We start from the raw sequence: 14685 nt of genomic DNA on the forward strand, positions 1-14685 counted from the left end.
GAGGAACATGGGCTCTGTGTTAGGCTTTTGGAAGGTCGCTCTGAGCTGTGAACAGTTGACCTCTTGATGGCATGTTCTAAAATGGCTCTTGATTGGGAAATGGCGATTTAAATAGATATAAATGCAAGCCACTCTAGACTGAAGGATACAATCGTGTAGGCATCAGCAGGCAAGGTCCTTCTCTGAATGCAGTCAGACCCTAATTATGTGTGTAAATTTGGGGTTCGATACCAATATCACATTTTCTAAGCTCCTTCCCATAAAAATGAAAAACAAGAGGACTCTACATAATGATTGGGGAATGTCAAGTGGAGGACTTTGGGTCCCTTGATGTTTTCTTCACATGATTATCTCAAAATTCAAAGAGCAAGCAACTGGTAAACCTGGGGGATGAGCACAGATGCTCTGTGCAGAAAGTGTTGCATGCATTTCTCCTCTGGTCTGCACTGCACCCGGGAGGTAGATGCTGTGATCCCATTTCAGAGATATGGGAAAGAAGGCTCAGGGCCCACCCTTCTCATCAAGAGAGCAGGCAGATGCTCAACTCACTCCTTTCCTATTTATTTTCTGTTTTCCAGTTTAATTTTGGGCATGTTTTTTCTATTTAAAATTATTTGCTGGCAATAGAATACTGTACTCAAAGAGACAAAAATACCCAGATTCTCCTAATGAGGAACAGGGGACACTCCCTTAGGGAGAAGGGAAGAAACAGCTCAAGGCAGAGCAATGGTGGTGGTGGTGGTGGGGAGGTAGGACTGGGGATAGGGGGTGAGAAAGACCCTTTGGGGTAGGGGAGGGATTGGCTGCTCATACCATTCATGCAAGAGGGTCTTAATGACTCCTTTCAGGGACCTCAGATTTCCCATCTATAAGATGGAGACAGAAAATGGAGGAGGGGGAGATTTGTTTCCAACACGGTTCCCAGGATCTGCCCTGTTAGCACAAAACACAGATCCCCAGGTCCCAGGCCAGAGATACTGGGTTAGTAGGACGGGGATGGGGCTCAAGTGAGTCAGGTGTATGCTGGCGGGATTAAGCTGACGTTCCAGGGTTCTGGAAAGTGATGTATTCTCTTCTTTTAAAAATAAACTTTATCCTCCCCTGCAGACCACCCCCACTTTGATTTCTTGGTTACACATGTATTTCCTTGATTCTAGGACACCTTCCTCCATAGACTCGAACTTTTCTAAAATTGGGAGAAGTCTTACAATTCCATATGGTCGCATTTCCTTCTTCCCTCTGAAAAAAATGCTGTTCAGTTGACAGTGCATCTCATAGCTCATGGCGTCACCATATAAGGGAAACCATATAATATTCTTTCAGCCTGAGAGTCTGGGGAAAAAAATCACAAAGGAGACAGGATCACCCATAATCACATCCCTGGAGGGATCTATTGCCAACATTTTGTCATATTTCTTTCCAGTCTCTTGTCTTTGTTGTTCCAAGTTTGAGCACCTACTCTACGTGCCCCACATAGGGACTCAGAAGTAAAACACTTCTAGCCACTCTGTGCTCGCATACTCGGTACAGGATGGCTTCAATCCATAGAACAGCCCTAAAAGGTGGGAGACGGTATTTCTACTGAACGAAGGCGGAAGCAGGAGCTGAGGGGGTACAGGACTTGTCGGAGTTGTCATGGTGAGTGAATGGCTGAGCTAGGATTTGAGCCCAGGCAGCTGGGCACGATGTTGCCTCTCCAGGCAGAGGCCCGCCTGGCTCAAGGAGGGAGGGTTCACACAAATAAGGGTCAGGACCGTGGGACAGGGTAGTTTCTTGGTGGGACCAGGGGCCTCCTGGAGAACCATGCAGAGGCTGTGTTAGCAAGAACATAACTGCAGCTCTGGGATTTGGGTTCATTCCAGGTACGACTCTTACAGATCATCTATTTAACCACCTCAAACCTTGATTTCCTCATCTGTAAAATGGAAATAAATGATACCTCCCTCATGGGGCTGTAGGAAGGATGAAGAATTATATATGCAAAGTACCTGGCTCAGAAAGAATTCTTCATGTGGAGAAACTAGAACCATGGGGGTGTGGATCAAGGGTGTAGAAGAAATATTGGAAGTCTTTATGACAGGTCAATATCAATATGACTATTCTAATATTTTAACCAACTTCTGTCTGAGCAATTTTGGATAAATTCTAGGAGCTATATTGGGGGCTTCTATTATGAACAGACTCATCATATTTTTTGTCAAGAAAAAAAAGCAGTCTGGTTCATCGTGAGCAAAAACAAAAATGATTTTCAAGCTTGAGGTAGGAAAAACAGTATATCACCTTCTGGCTTGGGATTTCTCTTTCAGTGCAAGTTCAACCCAGAACATCCTGCTCTTCAACCCCAAGGATGGGGCATGGGTCTCCATGCTTTTAAGCCCTCCCAGGGGATGCCGATGAGTGGCCTGAATGGAGCTGTCCCTTCCTGAGTCAGCCGCCCATGGGTCCGGGCCCCTACCCACCCTCTTGATGCCCACAGCCTAGCAGTGAGGGGGTGGGGGCGGGGGGGAGGGGAGTGGGGACAAGATACAGCAGAGCTGTCAATCCCTGGTGCTCAGGTTGAAGGACAAGAGAGAGAAAGACAAGGCGAAGCTGGGTGGGAGGGGGGCGAGCAGTCAGGGAGCATCTACAGAGGGCCAGCCCTGGGAGAGGACCAGAAGATGTAGGGGCTGGGGTCAGGATGCCTGCCTTAGAATCCAGATCCTCCATTTCCCTGCTGTTCGGCCTCAGGGGGTGATTTGCACTCTCTCAGCCTCTCTGTTCCCTGTCTGTAAGGCGGGTTGCTGTGCAGACTGCATGCAGGGATGCCGGTAGGGGCCCGGCTCCGTGCCTGGCATACGGCGGGAGATGTATGGCTTATAACTGTTAGGAGCGTAACTGTTGTCATCATAGTCGTCTTGACCCCTCATCACAACACTGAGAAGCTGGTGCTATCATTCCTGTGGTTTTACAGAAGAGGAAACTGAGGCTCAGAGAGGTTAAGTGGATTGCTGGAGGTTGCACAGCTGGAAAATGGCGGAGCTGGAGTTGGAACGCCAATCTGCTCTAGAATTCGCACCCTTTCCTTTTCTGGGCTGGACAAAACAGACAAAGCAAAAATGGAGGCTTCCAGCTGGTGAGTGGTCATGCCGACTTGAACCCTGAGCAGCCCAGCCCTGAGGTCTGTGCTTGTTGGGGACATGAGAGAACCTCCATCCTTTGCTTCTGACACAGGCCACACCAGCCAGACAGGACCCCGAGGAGACAGGGCTGTAGAGTCTCCAACATGGAGGGTTTTTGACAACTGGGCCTCATTCGGAGTTAGTTATTCTGGAAAAGCAGAGGGGGGCTCAGGAGAAATGGTCTTATTCCCTGGCATATGGGAGCCGGCTGTCAGCTAATATGGAAAATGATTAAGACAGCTTAATTTTTTTATTTTTTTATATATACTAATAATGAAGCTGGAGGAATTTGGAGGAGGAGGTCCACAGGAGAGGGGAAAGTATTACAGATGTTGGAATCACGCATGGGGGATGGCTCTGGCCCTGGTGGGATGGCAGGCCCTGCAGCTGGGAGTGGGGGGGCGGGGAGGGTCCAGTGGCATCTGGCCTCAGCAACGTGGAAAATCCCCACAGTCTGTCCAGGGGCAAGAGTGAGCCCGGCCTGGGGTTTGGGGGGGACAGGGAGGCTGGGGTTCCTCTCTGGGCTGGTTCTAGTCCCCACATTCGGGCATGCCACATGCTGGGCAGGAGGGCTGGGGAAGAAGGAGAGCATTTGCTCAACAGATAGGGCAAAGCACGTGAGAGGTGGACCAAGGAGGCCAGTGGAGAACTTTGTGGGGGGCAGCTAAGACCCTAGAGCCAGGGGGCCATCAGTGGGTGCTGTGAGGACCTGGAGGGCTTCCTGGAGCAGGTGGAAAAGGGACTGGCAGGATGGAGAAGCTGGCAGGGGTGAGGAGGACGAGCATTTCTTGAACACCTGCTTGGAGCCAAGCACAGAACTAAAAATTAGATTAGGAATGCATTCATTCAACAAATATTCACTGAGCACCTACTATGTGCTGGGCTCTGGGGATAAAGCAGGGAAGAAAGCAGACAGAATCCCTGTGCTTTTGCTGCTCACCTCCTGGTGGAGGAAGGGGACAATAACCACATAAGCAGATAAATCCCATGTTGGGTGATGATACAGGTTGCAGAGTAAGAAAGCAAAGAGAGATCCCGACCATTTACCAAGTACCAGTTGGGTGCCAAGCCCATGCACTGGTCAAGGGCTCTGTAGCTGTTGCCCCTACTTTAAAATCAGCTCACATTTATCACGTGCCCAGCACCGTTCTAAGTGCTTAGGTGGGTTACCTCCTGTGATCTGGACAGAACAATAGGAGGGAGGTACTATTACTGTCACCCTCATGCTACAGATGAAGAAACCGAGGGGAAAGAACCCAGGTAGGCTCTAGGACCTGCAGGCGGACCAGATAGACTCTGCCTCTTGGTGGAGGTGAGTGGCAGGGTTCTCGAAGAGCATGTGGGAAAGGAAATATTGTTGTGGCCATTTTTGGAAAATACAATCTACCACGGAAAGCCACTTGACAAACAGGGTAACAGAAGCTCCATCACCCTTCCCTCTGTCCACACATGGACAGAGCCCAGTGGTCGTGCCTTCCAGCCTGGGGTCCAGAAGTCTGGCCTGCCCCTCCTGTCCTTTGCCCTGGTAGACCCATTCTTGCACTGCCAGGCCAAGGCTCTGCGAAAGGTAGCTGGTCCGTGCTTGGCTGGTGGCAATTCAGCTGGGGTGGAGGGGTGTGCAGCTACATGCTTCCTTTCCTCTGAGATGGGTGGATGGGGGGAGCATTCTTCCTCAGCTCCTAGACACATCTCCCCAGGTCTCAATCAAGGACAGAGCCCTGGGATCTGATTGGCTGAGCCCCAATTATGAGCTCAACTCTGATCTATTCAACAACAGGGGAGGGGCCAGATGATGAACTAAGCAGAGTTCCCATGGGTGGGAGGTTCTCAGGAGAGGAGGTTGTGAGCTGGAAAAACACCCTCTAAGTCTCTATTAATACATATTGGCTTCTGCATTAGATTTTGTTTACTGGCTTGTGGGTTATTTAATTTCTTTTGTCCTCCACAACCAACCCATCAGCAAGTCCTCCAAAATGTATGCTAAATCAATTCCTTTGACTCCCTCTCTCTTGCCCCCAGCCACATCCAGGCCCCCATCATCTGCCATGACGGCCTCAGCCTCTGTCTGCTCCCAGGTCCACTCCTGCCTCCCTCTAGTTCATCTCTGCACAGCGGCCAGGGACATCTTTTCAAAATGCACACCAAGGGCACCCTGGTGGCTCAGTCGGTGAAGTGTTTGCCTTTGGCTCAGGTCATGATCCCAGGGTCCTGGGATCGAGCCCCGCATCAGGCTCCCTGCTCAACAGAGAGCTTGCTTCTCCCTCTCCCTCTGCTGCTCCCCCTGCTTGTACACTCTTTCTCCCTCTCTCTGTCAAATAAATAATAAAATCTTTAAAAAAAAATGGGCACCATGTTCTATCTCTCCCTTGCTTATGGCCCCGCCCACAGTGGCCTCCCCTAAAATCTGGACTCCTGACTGAGGCCACTGCCTGCACATTTCACCTCTTCATTCACTCTTGCCACACTGATATCCATTCTGTTCCTCCAATATACCAAGCTCAGTCCTGCCTTGAGACTTTTCCACTTGCCATTTTCCCTGTCTGTGATAACCTAACCCATTTCACCACATGGTCTTTAGGGTCTCAGTTCAAACTTCACGGTATGCCCTCGGTTAGGCTAAAGTGCTATAACAAAAAGACCCTGAAATGTGCAATGGCTCAAGTACACTAAGAGTGTATTTCTTACTTACGTAGTGGTTGTGTCAGTGCAATGTGGCTCTCCTCCACATGGTGATGCAGGGATCCAGGCTCTTCCATCCTGGAGTCTTTTTGTCCCTTGCTTTCAGCCAGGGGAAAAGGAAAGCATGCGGGAAGCTCAACCACATCTGAAAGCCTAGGTTTGGAAGGAGCACTTACCACTTCTGCTCCCATCTCATTGGCAGGGAACGACCTGGTCACTTGGCCACCCCTGGATGCAGAGAGGGATGGGAAATGTTACCCCTGCCTGGGCAACTCCAACCATATATCAGCAAAGGGGAACATGGATTTTATAGACACTTGACTACCTTGGCCGTGGGCAACTTCTCAGAGAGGCCCTGCCTCCCCAACCATCCCATCCAAAAAAATGTTCCTTCCATTACTCTACATCTCGTATCCCTAATTTTTTTTTTAGATAGGGAGTGGGGGCAGAGGGAGAGGGAGAGAGAATCTTAAGCAGGCTCCACACCCAGTGCAGAGTCCCATGCGGGGCTCCATCCCACAACCCTGAGATCACGACCTGAGCTGAAATCAAGAGTCAGACGCTTAACTGACTGAGCCACCCCGTGGACCCTCATATCCCTATTTGGTTGTCTTCATAGTACATTTTATTTATCTGCTTGTTTATTATCTCCATCCCCTTCTAGAAGGTAAGCTCTGTGAGGGTGGAAATGTTGTTTAGCTAGTTAACACCATATTCCTGGCACCTACATCAGTGTTTGGCCAGAGTAGATATTTAATGAGCTCTTGTTGAATCAATGAAAGGACAAGTAGTTTCCATTTTACCAGTGGGGGCACAGAGGAGACCAGGGCCTTCATGAACAGGAAATGCTTGGCCCAGGGGCTTAGCATATGTAGGAGCCCCGCTCATGCCAATTCCTTTCCATCTCCAATGTCAATCTTAAGGCTGCAGATTTCAGGGCGAGGCTAGGCTACAGTCTGTGAATCGGGAGACCTCAGTTTGAGTGTGGCTCTGTCCTGACTTCTGGGCGTGTCCCTCTTCTCTCCTGTGTGGGCCTTGGTTTCCTAACCTGCAAGATGGAGTTGGAGCAGGTTGGCCCAAGGAAACTTCCACATTCCTCATGGTTCAAGAGTAGACGACCACCCCAGAGTCCATCTGTACCTTCTTTTTCCAACTGCTGACCTTTGGGAGAAAGCTCCCCTCCCCTTCTTCCTCCCACTCTGAGGGCTTAATAAGGCTTAATGAGGGGCTTGGGTGGGCCCAGCTCCTCAGTGGCCACCAGCGCATACTTCCACCCAAGGGCCAGGGTAGGGGAGCATGGCTAATAACAGGTTCCTGGTAGGGGGTGAGCTTTCAGCCTTGGCTGGCCTTTCTGGGCCTCTATTAACAGACCACACAGGGAAATGTCTTCCCAGGGCCCATGATTTTCAATTTTCCACTGGAAAAGGCAGCTCAGGGGAGGTAGCCAGAAGGCCAGAGATACTTGCCGCCTGTTCTTATCTCAGCATATTCTAGTGTCTTCCCTTCTAGCTACCTACCCATTCTTCCATTGACCCACTCATTTACCCACCCAAGCATTCAAGTATCTGCCCACTTATCCACACATCCATCCTTCCATCTAACCATCTACCAATTTGCCCTTCCCTCAGCCAATAATCTAACATCCATCCATCCTTCCACCTACCTATCCATCTACTCCACATTCATTCATTGTCTGTCCATCCATCTTTTCATCCATCCACACACACCCCCATCTATTTGTCCTTCCAACACAACTTGGGTTATCCAAGATCTATTTGGCATCAATTGTGTACCTTGGACTATAACAGAGATAAGTAAATCATTCATTCCATTCCTTTCAGGCTTTTTGTCATGTGATGACAAGTACATAGCCAAAAGTATTAGTTTGCTGGCTATCAGACTTAGGTTTGAATCTGAGCTCTGCCTTTGTGACCTTAGACAATTTCATGCAATGTTATAATTATCTTTATTTTTGAGCACCTACTTTATGTAGGCTTTATGCTAAACACTTTACAAATGTTGTGTCATTCCATTTTTTCAGCAGCCCTTTGAGACAGCCCCCATACTTCTCATTTTACGGACAGGGACATTTGGCTGGGTCACCACATAAGGTTGTGAAGGTTGTACATTGCACAACTCCTGGAGGCATTTTTCACATCACAATCTGTGGTAGGAGTATCAAGATTAGAATTTAGATCTAGCTGGCTCCAAAGTCAGCAATATTCCTGGAACCCTGCTGTCCTTTGGCACCTAAATGGTCACTAAAGTGTGATCCCATAAGTCTAAGTACAGGATGAGCCTTTTCCAAACTCTGGCCTTTGTTTCTCTGAGTGCAGCGAGAAGAAGGGAAAAGAAAGGAAATAGAATGTGCTGGTTCCATGACATGGTAGAAACAGAGGTTTCTGAGACATGGCAAGAGCTGCGGATGGGGAAATTGAGTCCTGGAGAGACCCACAGAATCCGAGGCTTAAAGATCCTCTGATGCTAATGATAAACAGCAGCACTGACTGAGCACATCCTCTGAGCTAAGGCCACGTGGTGCCCCAGTTTCCATAACTCCACAGTGGGGATTAATAACAGCACCAACCTCACAGCGCTGCTGAAAAGATTGAAGAAGACACGCAAAGGACCTAGAATCATGCCTGCCGTGAAGAAAGTGCTCAATAAATGTTACTTCCCATTATTCAGAATAACCCCCATGAAGCTCTGTGAGGTCGGAGTGTTTTCTTCCTCCAGGCCCAGCTGGTGTGAGGTCATGCACACAGGCTGCTTTCTGTCTCCCAGATAGTCCCAGATGAGTTTGCTCTGAGTGTGATTTTAATTAAAGTCCATGCTGCCAAGTGTCAGGCTGTCCGAGAGGGTGTCCCGGAAGGCGTCCTGGGAATGGCATCCTCCTCGTAGTTATGCTGCACCAAGTCCGAGTTCGAGCAGATGTTGCCTGGGAAGCACTTCAGAGTTTGGGCTCTGGTGCCAGACGGAGCTGGGTTCGAAGTCAGCCTTTGCCCCTTCCTAACTGTGAGCATGATTTCACCTTTCTGAGGCTGGTTCCTCCTCCGTAAATTGGCATAGCAAACAATAGTGCCTCAAACACAGCAGGTAAATATTGGTTGCTTACTACCCCAGAATTCATTCCCCCTTCAGTTTCTGTTTGGGGAACCTTTTCCTGCTCTTTGCTCAGTGCAACCTGGGGGGACACTCCCTAGGCCTTGGGTATCAGGGTGTTGTACTCCTTGGCCACAGAGATTGGTTCAGGGTGGGTGGCTGGCCTGATGCCGCCATCTTGCCTCCACGGGGACCCTGGCCATGAAGCCAACTCTGAAGGATGCTGAGCAGAAAAATGGAGAGAAACTTCCAATGATATCACTGGGGCCCTTAGACCCTGCCCCATCTGAAGCTCCAGCCTGGGCTCTCCGGTCCAGCAAATCCCCTTTTTGCACAAGAGGTTTGCCCACAACCAGAGGATTCAACTGATACAAGCCCAGGGCATGTTAGTGGCAGGATAGCATCGCTCCCGTGGGCAGCACGTGAAGGATCGGGCCTTGTCCTCAGGCCTCATTTGGTTTTGTGCTGCACACTTGGGGAGGCCTGGTTCCCTGGATTTGGGGTTCTGATGGGGTCCAAACCCTTTGGCTTCAGAGAATTTTTGTTCTGATGGTATCTTTAATTGAGGACTTTTGCAAGCCTCTCTGTGAGGGCTTGCATACTCTGCTCCATGAGAATTTAGGGACCATCCCCAGAGATGTTGTTCCTGTTTCCAATTATCCGAGCTCCATGCCTTGATTTTTACTGTCAGATGCTGCCTTCAGAGGGCTAATGAGTGGGTGATATGGGGGCAGAGAGACCCCACCTGTGCCAGGTGTGCGGCTTCGCCTTCATCACACCACACCCCTGCTCTGGGGTGTTCAGTGGTTCCCCATAGGCGTGATGTCAGGAGCTGCAGAGCAGGGATTTGAACACAGCCCTCTCCAAATGGAAGGTTAAACTGTGAGGGCAATGGGAAGTGATGTCTCGGGGTAAGGGAGCACCACGGTGTCAGTGAGACTACCCAGAGGAAGCAGGGCTGGGGCAGCCAGGGGAAATGAGCAGGAGGGGGAGATGCAGAGGGGAAAGAAAGGGATACAGAGGGGAAAGAAAGGAATACATGCAGGGCATGGAGGTGAAGACATGGATGGAATTTTGAGAGATGGTGCCGGTAGAATCCTGTAGGATTCACCTCCGATTTCTCTCTCATTGCTCCAGCTCCATGTTCCCTGCAGAATTAGGTCCCACTCTCTCCCCCTGGACAGTTGCTCTAGACTCCTCCCTGGTCTCTCTGCCTCCTGTCTGGATCTTCCAATCCACCCCCTTCTAGCAGGCATCCATTTTTCCATCCATCCACCCATCCATTTTCCATCCATCCATCCATCCATCCAACCTTCCATTCATCCATGCCTGCATTCATTCACCTAGCAAATATTCCTGGAGGGGCAGGGCTTGTCATGTAGGACCCTGTGGCTGGCCCCTCTCTACCTGGCTGAACTTGCCTCCTTTCCCTGGCTTCCTGGGCAGAAATTGCCATCACCACCGCCCCACCCCCACTGCCCTTGCCCAGGTCACCTCTCCTCACGATACTTACTGCAAGACATTAGATGGCTTGGCTTCCCCACTGGACTATAAGCTCCTTAGGTGCAGGAACTTGGACTCCAGGGATCCAGAGCTGAGTTGGGTTAAAGGAAGGAATTCTTAAAAGGGGCAATGGGAAGATCCCGGGATCCTACTTGGGTTGGGTTAGAATCCCAACTGCAGCATTCTCCAGGCATGCAACTCTGGGCAAGCTCTTCATTTCACTGAGCTTCAGTTTACACATTTGTACGTGTATGTGTCGGGAGGTGCCTGAAAGGTAAACAGTGCTGTCAGTGGTAACTGCTAGAGGCACAATCCTTGCTGTCAGATGATGGTGGGCAGGTGGAGTGGATGCCAGGGGCTCTGCCCGGATCCCAGTCGGCCACCCACTCCCCCTGATGGGAATTTCGGCTGCTGATGGCTTCCAGCTGGGAACTGTCTTCAGCTGCAGGGAATTGCCTGCCCAAAGACACAGCCTTTCCCAGGGGAGGTCCCTGGTTGATGTGCAGTACAAATACTCGGCTCCACCCCTCAGCTGGGGACAACTCCGAGGGGCCATCTCAGCTCCAGAGCTCCTGTGGGATCAGCTGAGGTTTTACTGCAAATCCTTTGTGTGTCTCATCCCAGTCTTGTGTTCCCCATTCCCACCCTTCCTCCCTCCCTCCCTCTGGCCTGAGAACTCTCCTGAATGAGGCTCTGAACTGGGATCTCAAGAACCAAGGGAAGATAACAGGCATTTGGGGCGGGAGTTCCAGAACTCCTAAACAGGGAAGACGGTGCAGGAACCCAGGCAGTGGTGGGGTGGGAGATGGAAAGGAAGGCCAGAAGCAGAGGATGGGGCACTGGCCTGAGCAAAGCTGGACAGCCCTGTCCTGGGTCTCTGGAACATTCCCGCCTTCTTCCTGCCCTTGTCTTCCGGCCCTCCCTAGTTCCATGGTGATTGGTTACAGTGATTGGGGGTGCTGGCTTTGGGGCCCTCCCTTGACTCTGTTTCTTGGACGAATCCCTTCACTTCCTGGGCCTCAGTGGTGCCAACTGTGTAATGGGGCTGGGAGGAATCAACAAGGGGTGCTGCAGAGCTGTTAGCATAGTGTCTGAGCCTCGGGGTTCCCCCTAAACACTCCTTGCTATGCAACCCCTCCTGAGAGATGAGGAAGGCAGTTTATAAATCAACCCACATAGGCAGGAGCACCCGCTTTTACACTTCACCCCCAGACCTTCTTCTCTGCAACCTCCATAACCGATCAAGTTTCCCCAGACCAAGTTTCCAGAAATTATAGGTTTGTCCGCTTGGAAACTTTGATTCTCTGCCCTTTTGTTTCGTGATGGCTGATAGGATATCAGAGGAAAATGGGTCACCTGAGCGGAGGTGTGAGTGAGCGCCAGGTGGGGGCCTAGGAGCCCTGCAGGGTTTGAACTTTCACGGAAACCCTGTGTCACAGGTACTATTTAGAAGCTAAACTGAGGCTCAGAGAGGAGGGACATGCCCTGGCCACACAGCACGCGGAGTAAGACCGTTGTGAGGTCATGGCCAAGATGTAGGACAGACTGCACTGAATCAGGGTCCAGCTCTGAATCCACCACTTGCTAGCTGTGTGTTTGTGGGTGTGTTAGTCTTTAACTTTGCTGTCGTCCCAGCTGCTTTATTCATAAAATGCAGGTCATAATAGCCCCTACCTCACTGACCAATGAGATGAGGTGACATAGTACATGTATAATGCCTGGTGCATAGACAGCCCTTCATTCACCCTGCACCAATACCGAGCACCTACTATGTGCTGGGCGCTGTTCTAGGTGCTGGGGCAGACAGTGAATAAACAGACACGGTCCCTGCCCCTGTGGGGCTGACATCCTGCAAGTAAAGGCTACCTAAATGCTGGGATAACGGTTAACTGAAATTCAGCTGGAATCTGAACCTACAGCTACCGATCCCTCAGAGAGGCCTCCCTTATCCACTTCCCCTACAATATTTTTTTACCATAGCTCTTATCACCTCCAACATAATATGGATCTGTTTATTTGGCCTAGAGTGAGTCTCCTCTACTAAAATGTAAACTCTTCCCTGACCTTTACTTTTTTCATCTCTAAAATGGGACAATGACATCTAGGCTATCAGGACATCTATAAGCTAATGTTTCCAAATCAGGGTAATAGACAAGGGTTGTAGTCCTAACAAAAGAACACCCAGAGCAAGGAGTGATTTATTCTGACAGAAGGGTAGTCAGGGAGGAGCCCTATGAGATAGGACTGTTTGAGCTTAGCCCTGACGTTGAATAAAATATGAATCATCAGAGAAAGACAGGATGGCATGCAGGCAAGGACAAATGCCTTAGCAAAGACCCAGAGGTTTGTATTCATTCTTCAACTCATCCAGGTTCCAGCCAGTCCAATCACTCTCTCCTCCCACTTTATTAGGGCTCCTGGGTGGTGGACAAACACATAACCCTTAAGGCTTCATCAGACACCATCCAGCGTTGGTTACTGATGTTTCCAGCCATCTGTGTTGCCTTGGGCTTCCTGGTGAGTGTCTGGGCATCGGTAGGCAACTGTTCGTCATTTATTCATTTACTCATTCATTCATTCATGATGAATTGGTTTATTTGCTCAATAAATATTTCTCAAGGGCCTTTGCCATGCCAGATGCTATGTCAGATGCTGGGACCCACCGTCAGGACAGTCAGGCTTCCTGCCCTGGAGGAGCTCATGGTCTCATGGGAAGAAGGGATGTCAACCATCCATGCCAACAAATAAAGATAAAACAGATGGTGATGATGTCTGTGAAGGAAACAAACAAGAGGTTGAGAGATGATGCTAGAGAAATCCTGCTTTCGATGGGATGGTCAGGGTAGGCTCCCCCTGAGGAGGTGACAATCAAGCTGGAGAGGATGAAAGGAATGGCTACCAAAAGAGTGAAGAGAAAGGTATTCCCGGGAGGGGAACATCATGTGCAAAAGCCCTGAAGTGGGAAAGGATTTGGCATGTTGAGGAACTGGAAAGAGGCCAGTGTGGAGCTTGGAGCTAGAGGCCCCTTAGGGCCTGGAGTGGGAGATGGGCTGGGGCCACACTGGCTGTAAAAAAGAGTTTGGTTCTTGCTCAAAGTGTGATGGGAAACCATCCGGAGACGTCAGGTGGGGAAATGAGAAGATCCTTTGGCCGCCGGGGGTGATGGGGCAACAGGAGGCCCGCGAGCAGCTGCTGGAGGCATCTGGACGAGAGATGCTGGACACTTGTCCCTTTTCCCCATGCCTGATTCTTTCCCTCTGTTTGCACACACCTTGTCATGAGGACTCAGTGCCTCGAAATATAATCTCTTTCACTGTTGGGTAGTTCGAACTGAAGTAATGTGGTCCCATTGAGCAGGGATTCTCAAACATTTTGGTCTCTGGACCCCTCTGCACCCTTCAAAACTGTTGAGGACCCCAAAGAGCTTCTATTCGTGTCGATTACATCCAGAGCCAGGATTAGGGAGAGTTAAATGAGCATACATTTGGAGGGGAACCCCCAAATCTCAGTAATCGAAATAAATATTTTAAAATAATATTTTGAAAAATCCACATGGGAGCCTGAGGCAAAAAGAAAAATTAACAATATTGATCTTGTCTTTATTTAAAATTTTGACATTTTGCTCATCACGAATTTTTTTTTTTGCATTAATTTTTTTCATTGTTTTCAGAGTGAAGGTGCTATCACATGTCATATCAACTTTGGAAAATCCCATTGGGAGTGAAAAGGGTACATGATGTCTTAGTATTATTATGAAATATGATAATGTCACCTGGAGACCCCCTGGGTTGGTCATGGGACCCCAGGGATTCCAGACTGTATTTCAAGACCCACTGCTTTTTTTTCCTTCTTTCTTTCTTTCTTTCTTTTTTTTTTTTTTTAGAGAGGGAGGCAGGGTCAGTGGGAGAAAGAGAGAGAGAATCCTCAAGCAGGCTACACACCCATGGCAGGGCTCAACACGGGGCTCAATCTCGCAACCCTGAGATCATGACCTGAGCTGAAATCAAGAGTTGGACACTTAACCAACTGAGCCACCCAGGACCCCTGAGAACGACTGCTTTTGATGGAAGCCAAATCTTCTCCAGTAGTTTCCATCCTTCAGTTATAGGTGTGCCCCTGAGGCTTCCACTGGCCTTTCCTCTGCCTTCAAAGGGGCGGCACCTGGGAAGCTAAGTTTCCTGCCTCCTGCCCATCTGTTCCAGGCTAAAGACCTCCCAGTGCATGGCTTCCCACCCATCTCTCC

Source organism: Phoca vitulina, unplaced genomic scaffold (assembly GCF_004348235.1).
Source record: "Phoca vitulina isolate PV1807 unplaced genomic scaffold, GSC_HSeal_1.0 scaffold22, whole genome shotgun sequence".
Lineage (NCBI taxonomy): Eukaryota > Metazoa > Chordata > Mammalia > Carnivora > Phocidae > Phoca > Phoca vitulina.